At 38.7% G+C, this 9,796-nt stretch overlaps 1 pseudogene; it reads left to right on the top strand.

Annotated features, from left to right (window-relative positions):
- The first annotated feature begins 623 nt into the window (after nucleotides 1–623).
- Nucleotides 624–6,439, top strand: LOC120255642 (annotated as a pseudogene).
- Nucleotides 6,440–9,796: the final 3,357 nt, after the last annotated feature.

Here is a 9,796-nt window from a genome sequence, read left to right as displayed (position 1 = left end):
ATATATATGAGGAATTATGCATACATATGAGGAATAAATACTAATTGTTAAGTAACGAGAATTTAAAAACTAATTATAATAACGATAAATTAAAAGAACTAGCCTTTAGTCCTAGGAAGTTTAATGACCAGATTTTATAGAAATTATTACATAATTAAAAATTAATTGAAATTAAAACCCTGAAATAATAATAATAATAATAATAATAATAATAATAATAATAATAATAATAATAATAATAATAATAACAACAAACAATTACACCAACAACTAGTCAACAATGTCGGCTCCTCACAAACCATGCATGATGATCAGTCTTTGAATAATTCAAAGACCAGCAATAACCTCTATATATAACTCACTTAAGAGCACCATCAACAATCACACAACCAGAGAGATACAAGAACACAAAAGAGAAAAAGATAAAAATGATAAACAGTGAGAGCTTCGCCGGTGTAGGCTCAACAAGCAAGCTTGATGTTCTTGTGGGCAGTTTGCAAGCAATACTTTCCAAACCAGCTTGAGAACTACTTCTCCAAATACTACACAAAGTTCATTACTCTCATCTATCCATACATAGAGATCGACCTTCACTGAATCGTCGGCCAACGGCTCAAACGCAGATGAGGCCTACACCGCCATCGAGTCCTACCTCTCCAACACCACATCCGAACGCAGCCAAACGTCTCAAAGCCGAGATGGGCCATGACGGTGATAAGCTCATCCCTCGAGCATGGCCGAGAATGAAGAGATCACTGATGAGTTGCGTGGTATCAAGCTCTAGTGGTACTCAAACAAGATATCATCCAACAGACAGACCATATCTTTCTACCCGACAGACGATGACAAACGGTCTTACCGTCTGACGTTTCACTGGAGACATAGAGCAATTGTCAATGACTCTTATCTTTCTCTTGTTATCCAACAGGGAAAAGGCCATTCTTTGCATGTAAGAGGAAGAGAAAGCTCTACACCAACAGCTCAATCTTTGATTACAGTGAGTTTAGGAAGTTGGTTTGGAGTGTTGATGCTGAATTGGAGATGTGATCGAAGCATGGTGCTGAGTAGCTGGGTGTTCAATCCTAGAAGGATGGTGAACCTCTCTGTTGAAGCTTGGATGAAGCATATCTCAGTATGGAGTGAAGAATGGGGTGTCAACTGATGCTCAGACGTTTGACTGGACAAAATGGAGTGTTTGTGTTATGAATATAATATAGTATCATGTTTAAGGTTTTAGGCCAATTATAAGTAAGATAGTGGATTATGCTGGCTAATGAAAAACTAGTTAAGTGGTTAACTTTTCAGTGTTTTACTTTCTAATATAAAGGTAGTGGAGGAGACTGAATGTGGATTGCCTGTTATTGCTAGTCAAGAAGTTCTTCTCTTTGTCTCTTAGCTTTTGACTATCTCTTGTTCTTCTTTGTTATTTTTCATCTGGTTCTCATTTTTTCTTTTCAGCTGCTGCATCCATTGAAGGAAGGTCGCCGGTCTCGTGATCCTCAACATGGAGTCACGTTGCGTTTAATCACCCTGCCACATTTGTGAGAGGACTCGGGCACAAGCTCTCGGAGGCTGAGGTAGTGTCCAAGGTGTTGCGAAGTTTGGCGCCGAAGTTCGACTACATCGCCGTCGCAATGGAGGAGTCCAGAGACCTGTCGAGTCTCACTCTTGATGAGCTATGTGAGTCACTTCAAGCACATGAGTTCAGGGTTAATAGATCTGCAGGGAAAGCTGCGGAGAAGGCATTATTTGTGAGAAGTGATAGCTCGTCATCTTACTCCAAGGAGAAAGGAAGCTCTAGTGCACTAGCTGGGTCGAACTCAGGTCGGGGACGAGGAAGAGGCTTCTTCAGGGGGAGAGGGAGAGGCAGGTCATCTAGAGGCCAAGGGAGTGACTCTAAAGCTAACATACAGTGCTTTCACTGTAAAAAATATGGTCATATAAAGGCTGAGTGCCGTGAGAGGAGTAAATCTACAGAGAAGGGAGCATCCTTGGTTATGGAGGAATGAGACACCAGCAACATCTTCGTCGTGATCTGTGATGCAGTCGTGACCTCGAGCTCGGTTTGGTTGGTGGACTCGGGATGTTCAAATCACATGACGGGTGAGAGAAGTTTGTTTACAAGCTTGGATGAGTCACAAAAGGTCACCGTTCGTCTCGGAGATGATAGGGAAATGAAGGTGCTCGGAGTTGGTATAGTAGCTATCAGTATAAAAATGGTGGATTTAAGCAGCTTCAAGGAGTGTAGTTGGTCTCCGGGTTAGCTCACAACTTGCTTAGCGTGGGACAGTTGTTCACCAAAGGATACTCAGTCAAGTTCTATAAAGACAAGTGTATCATCACTGATGATTATATAGGAGAATTAATGTTTGAGATACTAAGGATGAGCAATAACATGTTTCCTGTGAACCTCTCAAAGATGGGAAGACTGAATTTAGCTGTAAGCGAGCATCCTGTTTCTTAATTATGGCATCGAAGGTTCGGCCATTTGAATTACAAAAGCTTAGAGATACTTGCCAGAAAAGGAGATGTTTGTGGGTTGCCTAAGCTCTACAATGTGTCACAATGTGAAGAGTGTGCACTATATAAGCAAGCAAGAGGCCAATGCCCGATCACAAGATCCAGAAGAAGCTCAAACTGTTTAGAGCTAGTGCATATGGACCTATGTGGACCGATGAATGTGTCTCCATTGGGAGGTAATACGTATTTTTTCTTACTCATTGATGATTACAGTAGGAAGTGTTGGGTTTACTTCTTGATTAGCAAAGGTGAAGCCTTTGAGTGCTTCAAACGGTTCCTTGTAATGGTGGAGAGGGAAACAGGAAAGAAGCTAAAGGTAGTGAGAAGCAATCATGGAGGAGAATTTACTTCTCATGCATTCAATAAGTACTGCGGGGAGCTTGGAATCAGAAGAGAGTTCTCGGCTGTGTACACACCTCAACAGAATGGTGTGGGGGAGAGCAAGAATAGGACTCTTGTCAAGATGGCCCAGTGCTTGCTCAAGGATGGAGGACTCCCAACTGTCTTCTGGGCTGAGGCAATGTCAACAGCAGTATATCTGATTAATAGGTCCCCAACTAATGCATTGAATAGCAAGACACCATATGAGCTGTGGCACGGGGAAACGCCAGATGTGAGTCATTTTAGAGTGTTTGGAAGCGTTGTGTTTGCATTAACTACTTCGCAGAAGGTTAGTAAGTTAGAGAAAAAGTCCATGAAGTGTGTTTTAGTAGGATCTGCTCTGAACCCAAGGCATACAGAGTATTTGATCCTATAGCTTCCAAAATCATTGTGAGTAGAGATGTTATATTCCACAAAAATTCAAGATGGGTTTGGGAAGCTAGTGCAAGTGGAGTAGTGATAACGTTGGGAGAGCTGAATTCTAGTGAAGTTGATGGGAAGAATCACAGTGATGATAATCCAAGATCAAGTGTTGAAGCTCATGACACAAGCTCTTCAGAGGAGACCAGTGAAGATTCACCATCAAGGAGAACAAGATCTCTTGCTGAGGTATATAATTCTTGTTCCTATGCTTTGCATGTAGGTGATCCACAGGTGTACAAAGAGGCCGTGAAGCATAAGCAGTGGCCGAAAGCCATGGATGCTGAATTGATGGCAATTAAAAACAACAATACTTGGGAGCTAACCGAACTACCAACCGGGAAGAAGGCCGTGGGTCTTAAATGGGTATACAAGACCAAACTGGCAGGAGATGGTGAGATTCTAAAGTATAAAGCAAGGGTGGTAGCCAAATGATATGTGCAATAATTTGGTTTGGATTATGATGAAATTCTCTCTCCAGTGGCCCGACTTGAGACTATGAGGATTGTCCTTGCGATTGCTGCTCAAACCCGTCAATTAGTGTATCATTTTGATGTGAGATCAGCCTTTCCAAATGGGGAGATCTCTGAGGAGGTTTATATAGCTCAACTGAAGTTTATGAGGTCAGTGGGCAAGAGCATATGGTATATAGACTAAAGAAAGCTTTGTACGGGCTCAAGCAGGCACCGAGAGTGTGGTATAACAAGATCGATGCTCATTTCAGGCATCATGGGTATAAGAGGAATGAAACTGAACATACATTGTATAGAAAGGAGGATGGAAAAGGGAATTTCATTCTAATCAGTCTCTATGTAGATGACATGGTGTATACCAATGGTTCTCAAGTCTTGATCGAGCAATTCAAGATGGAGATGATGGGGACTTTTGACATGTCTGATTTGGGTGAAATTAAATACTTTCTTGGATTGGAAATTCATCAAAGCAGTGAAGGTGTTTCTATCTCACAGAAGAGATACATTGAGGAGCTTGTATCACTGATGAATATGAAACACAGCAGGTCTGTAGAGACACCAATGGCAGTTAATGAGAAATTCTCACTTGAAGACAATGAAGAATTAGCAGATGCTACTTTATACAGAAGTCTTATTGGGAAGTTGCTATACATTGTGCATACAAGGCTAGATATATGTTATGCTGTGAATTTTCTCTCAAGATTTATGAGTAAACTGATGGTCGAACATCTCAATGCAGCAAAAAGAGTTGTGAAGTATCTCTTAGGGACTGCAAACATTGGTTTGTCCTATCCCAGTGGTAGAGATAGCTGCTTGGAAGGGTTAACAGACTCTGATTAGGGAGGATCGCTGAGTGACAGGAAGAGCACATCAGGCATGGTTTGTCGAATTGGCAAGTGTTCTGTCAGTTGGTCCTCGAAGAAGCAAGAGGTGGTGGCTCTATCAAAAACTGAGGCTGGATATATAGCTGCTACATCGGCTACATGCCAACTTGTGTGGCTGAGAAGGATTCTGAGTGAGTGTGGAATGAAGAGTGAAGCCTCATCTGTGCTTTGGTGTGATAACCAATCGACCATAGCCATTACAAAGAACCCAGCTTATCATGGGAGAACCAAACACATAGATGTGGGGCTTCATTTCATTCGGGGGCTTGAAACTGATGGTTCAATAATTCTGAAACATTGTAACACTAGTGACTAGTTAGCTGATGTGTTCACCAAACCCTTACCAACTGAGAAGCACCAGAGAATGAGAGCAGAATTAGGAGTGAAGATGCTTCAATCAAGGGGGAGTGTTGATGCTGAGCTAGAGATGTGATCGAAGCATGGTGCTGAGTAGCTGGGTGTTCAATCCTAGAAGGATGGTGAACCTCTCTATTGAAGCTTGGATGAAGCATACCTCAGTATGGAGTGAAGAATGGGGTGTCAACTGATGCTCAGATGTTTGACTGGACAAAAGGGAGTGTTTTGGTTATGAATATAATATAATATCATGTTTAAGGTTGTAGGCCAATTATAAGTATGATAGTGGATTATGCTAGCTAATGAAAAACTAGTTAAGTGGTTAACTTTTCAGTGTTTTACTTTCTAATATAAAGGTAGTGGAGGAGACTGAATGTGGATTGGCTTTTATTGCTAGTCAATAAGTTCTTCTCTTTGTCTCTTAGATTTTGACTATCTCTTGTTCTTCTTTGTTGTTTTTCATCTGGTTCTCATTTCTTCTCTTCAGCAGCTGCAGCCATTGAAGGAAGGTCGCCGGTGTCATGATCCTCAACATGGAGTCACGTTGCGTTTGAGCACCCTACCACATTTGAAACCCTACCAATGGAGCCTGAGATGAAACTTGAGATCATTCAAGACTTGGTGAAGTTTAGCAAAAGCAAGGAGTACTATACCAAGATTAGGAAGCCATGGAAGAGAGGTTACTTGCTTGTTGGTCCTCCAGGAACTGGGAAATCCACAATGATTGTAGCCATGGCTAACTTGTTGGATTATGATGTTTATGATCTTGAGCTTACTGTAGTGAAGGATAATAGTGCTTTGAGGAAGCTCTTGTTGAATACTACAAGCAAGTCAATAATCGTCATCGAAGATATTGATTGTTCTTTGGATTTATCAGGGAAGTGCAAGATCGGAGGAGACCAGCAGGAGGAGAACAAGGAGGAGTAGGAGAAGAAGAAGGCTGCAATGGGTGCTCCACCTCCTGGTAAGGAGGAGAGCAAGGTTACTCGGTTAGGGTTGCTTAATTGTATTGATGGATTATGGTCTGCATGTGGTGCAGAGAAGTTGATTGTTTTCACCACCAACCATATTGAGAAGCTTGATCCTGCATTGATAAGGAGGGGAAGGATGGATAAGCATATTGAATTGGGATTCTGTGGGTATGAAGGGTTTAAGGTGTTGGCTAAGAATTATCTTGGAGTGGAATATCATCCATTGTTTGATAGTATTCATGATCTGTTGAAGATGAAGAAGATGAGTCCTGCTGACGTGGCAGAGAATTTGATGCCAAAGAATGAGTCTAAGGATCAAGCTGATCTTTGCCTGTAAAGTCTTGTTAAGGCTCTGAAAGAATGCAAGTCTGAGAATGAGATAGATGAGGAAGAAGAAGGAGGTAAAGACAGACGAAGAGAAGTCAGTGAATGATGTGAAAGTTGGAGATAAAGAAACCAACGAAAACAAAGAAGATCGATTACATAGTAATTAAGGAATACTATAGTGGTGCTTGATGTTGTTAGTTTACTTGGAATATTATTACTGGTTACTATAGTGTTCCCCATTAGTAAACCTTCATTAGCATTTATTACAAAATATCAACCCATGTTTGTAATATTGGGTTAGTTAACCAAAAAAGTAGAACTAGTACGCTGATTATGACCTCCAAGTGGATGATGGGAAGTGATGTGAAGGTTGGAGACAAAGAAGTTGAAGAAAACGAAGAAAATTGATTGCTTAGTAATTAAGGAACACTATATTGTTGCTCGATGTTGTTGGTTTGCTTGGAATATTATTACCGATTAGGATTGTGTTCCCCTTTAATGAACCTTCATTAGCATTTATTATAAAATGTCAATCATGTATGTAATATTGAGTTATTTACCAAAAAAAAGTGGAACTAGTCTGCTGATTAAGACCTCCAATTATGGATGATGGGAAGCACGATGCTCAACATGTTTGGTTGATTAGGTACACTCCAACTGCACTGTAAGGTTACCAATTACATGGTTTGAAATATTTTTCTACTTGAAAGTTAAATACAGCCTTTAACAATTAAGAGATCAAACCTTGATTAGGGGAGAACCATAATTAGTTAAAATTGTTAATGGAAGTGATTGTAATTAAAATTATAAGCATAAAATTAATTGAATAAATTGTAAAGTGATTGTAATTAAAATTTAGTTGATTAAATTATAAGCATAAAATTAATTGAATAAATTATGGTTATTAATACAAACTAAGTAAAAAGTTCAAAAGTATAAAGCCTGATTCAAGATCAAAGAAGAAACTCAAACCATGAACATATATTATAACTTTTAAACCAAAAAGACCTAAATCCAATCATGTTATCATAATAATCATTAATAATGTTTGTTCAATGGATATGAATTAGAATAGCTCTGTTATAACGTAACAAAAATATTTTATTATTTTATGTTATAACTAAGCTAGTTAGGGAACTAATTGATTTAATTATTTAATTTTAAAATAAAATAAAAAAACATTTTATTTTTATTTAGTAGCAAAAAAACGTTATAAAATATTTCGGCCAACAAATAAATTCTAGCAATTCTCTAATTACTAAATTCATAATCAAGAGTGAGTGATGGATTGTTTGTGATTCTAGAGATAAGTGGAGTTTGAGATTCATTGGTGAGTGAATATTTGTGAATCTTAACAATATGACATAGTAAAATTGATTTGGCTGCTTTGGTAAAGCGTGAGTGAAGTCACCAACTGGTTCTTAGGACCAATGGTGCACTACTATATTATTAACATTATTTTTTGTTAATTGATACTTGATTATTTTAATTGAGGATTTGGAATATTGCCTATGTTAATTCTAGGGTTTAAATTACTTCATAGACACAAGCATATCTTTCCTTTTACACTAGCTAATTCTAAGGATCTAAATTAAATGATCTGAGAAATTCGATAGCTTTCCTTTTGTGTACATATTTCAAGTTCATAATGGCTTTGTGGACCCCACAACCCAGTCAATGTGAAGCCAATTCTTTTTCTTTTCCCTCCCTTGCTTTGCCATCCCATGAAGCCTTGAACTCTTTTCTCTTGCGTCTGCAACCTAACCCAATTCCAATACTCTGTTAGCCATGCCTCCTTTCTTATACGGCCACACCATGCCACGGTAGGGAGATGTCAGAGATCAGGGCTTCAAAAGAGGCCAAACTTACCTCTTTTTGGATCCTTGGTGTAGCCTTGAGAGGATGGTGTGTGTGTGTGAGCTAAGGCTAATCCTTTCTTGCATTATTGGGAGTTTGGAGGAAGTTCAATGGTGGTGCTGGCTTAATTTGTACAACTAATCAAGTAAGCAAGCTCCTTTCTTTGATTTGATCTTAGTCTTGATCTCCTATTCCTTTCTTGTTTTGATTCTCTATATATGAGATGATTTAGGGACTAAAGCCACCTATGAAACACAAGTGCATGTGATGATCAAGTAATATAGTGTGCTAAAAGGCAAAGTTATCGATCCACAAGAAATTAGAGAATACTAGTACTAATTCATAGCTTGTCAATTAGCCTAAACTAAGCTGTAGGTATCAAATCTAAAGCAGAATCTAAGAACTAAACCAGAAATAGACTCACGATAAGTCAAGGATATAAGAAGGGTGTTTGGGCATAAATTTCCGATAGGGTTTGATTAGGTTGAAGATAAGGTCACACTAGATTTTTGCAATATAGTTGAACTGAGAAAGTTCCTAAATTATATTGTCTCCTATCTCAATGTGAACAATAACTGATACAAACTACCCTATGACTGCATTACACTCAATGAACTTTATCTAGAGAATATATGGATTCAATTAGTAGTCAATCCTTCTCTCCAGTCTATTGACCTTAATCCCGTAAAAATTTAGATTGGAATATCTTCGTAATACTCGCTGATAGGGACACAAGTGTACATGCCGATTGCGTAATAAAGTGTGCCTAAAAGCAGAGTGTCGGTGCACAGAGAAGAAAGTAAATACCAGTAGTAACCCTAAACTCGAAAAATAACCTAAGTGATCGAATGTTGTGTGTATGAACAAAATCAAGCAAAGATAAAAAAATACGAACAATAATAGGAGAGAAGTCAAGGAAGAAAGCGATGCCTGGGCATAGCATCCCTCTAGGGCTATAAAGTGTAGGATAAAGGTTGTTTAAGCATCTAATCCTATTTGAACCGAGTGGTTTCAAGAATTATACTAGACCTAGATTTCTCAGGTGAAGAGTAACTACATAGGTGCAAAGATGATGCAAACATCCACATAATTGCATTAACACTCTATGAAACCTTATTATAAGCTAATGACAATCTCTAAAGTAGGTAATCTCCCCCATAGAGAGAGATTATCCCTAATCTGAATATAGAGTAGAGATGCGATTTCTCCTAAAATCCACTCCACATGATTGCAAAGAGCACGGAGATTATCACTAACCACTCAAAATGATTACGAAATACGAAGCCTCCAAAGTACCCTAACCAAAGGTGTACTGATAAGTGCTTGAATGAATGTATTTTATTATTATTATTCGTAGCACTTTGCATATAATTATTGGATATATGATTGAATTGGTTCTTAATTCACTTTTGTTTTGTATTCAAGCTAGAATGAGGACATATTGATAAAGAGGAATAAGTTGAGGTGATTTTAGCTAAATTTGGAAGAAGAATAGAGTCTTTAGAGTGGCTTACAAGCGAGCTTACTGGTGCTATTACGAGTGTTTACTATAGAAGTGCACTGGTTATACTACTGTAGCACATCACTGATTATGGCACTATTACGA

The sequence above is a fragment of the Dioscorea cayenensis genome, unplaced genomic scaffold (assembly GCF_009730915.1).
Source record: "Dioscorea cayenensis subsp. rotundata cultivar TDr96_F1 unplaced genomic scaffold, TDr96_F1_v2_PseudoChromosome.rev07_lg8_w22 25.fasta BLBR01001118.1, whole genome shotgun sequence".
NCBI lineage: Eukaryota > Viridiplantae > Streptophyta > Magnoliopsida > Dioscoreales > Dioscoreaceae > Dioscorea > Dioscorea cayenensis.
The sequence above is the reverse complement of the archived record's forward strand: the minus strand, read 5'-3'. Positions and strand labels throughout refer to the sequence as shown.